Source organism: Nestor notabilis, unplaced genomic scaffold, assembly GCF_000696875.1.
Source record: "Nestor notabilis isolate BGI_N333 unplaced genomic scaffold, ASM69687v1 scaffold19685, whole genome shotgun sequence".
Classification (NCBI taxonomy): domain Eukaryota; kingdom Metazoa; phylum Chordata; class Aves; order Psittaciformes; family Psittacidae; genus Nestor; species Nestor notabilis.
Window position 1 is genome coordinate 4,060 of NW_009929085.1, and position 273 is coordinate 4,332.

Here is a 273-nt window from a genome sequence, read left to right on the forward strand (position 1 = left end):
GAGCAGGAGGCTCGCCTGGAGAGGAGCTGGGCAGGGCAGCATGGCACAGGCAGGGAGGTGGAGAGAAGGCAGGCGAAAGTGTCGGAGAAGAAAGAGAGTGGCCGGATGGCTCAAGAAGGCAGAAGCATGCGGAGCAAGGGGAAGGGGCGCCGAGCCAGGCCCACCTCTCCGGAGCTAGGTAGGGGTATGGCTTTCTGCCCTCCTTTGGGCACAGAGCTGGCCTGGCCAGCCACTGAGCAGGATGGCGGGCCTTCAGCCTGCCCTTGGGGAGCC

At 65.6% G+C, this 273-nt stretch overlaps 1 protein-coding gene across 1 annotated transcript in view; it reads left to right on the plus strand.

Annotated features, from left to right (window-relative positions):
* The window catches only part of LOC104405976 (striated muscle-specific serine/threonine-protein kinase-like), a gene marked incomplete at its 3' end in the record, with an annotated part of 5,155 nt that overhangs the window by 3,801 nt on the left and 1,081 nt on the right, over positions 1–273 (plus strand). The window lies entirely within an intron of this gene.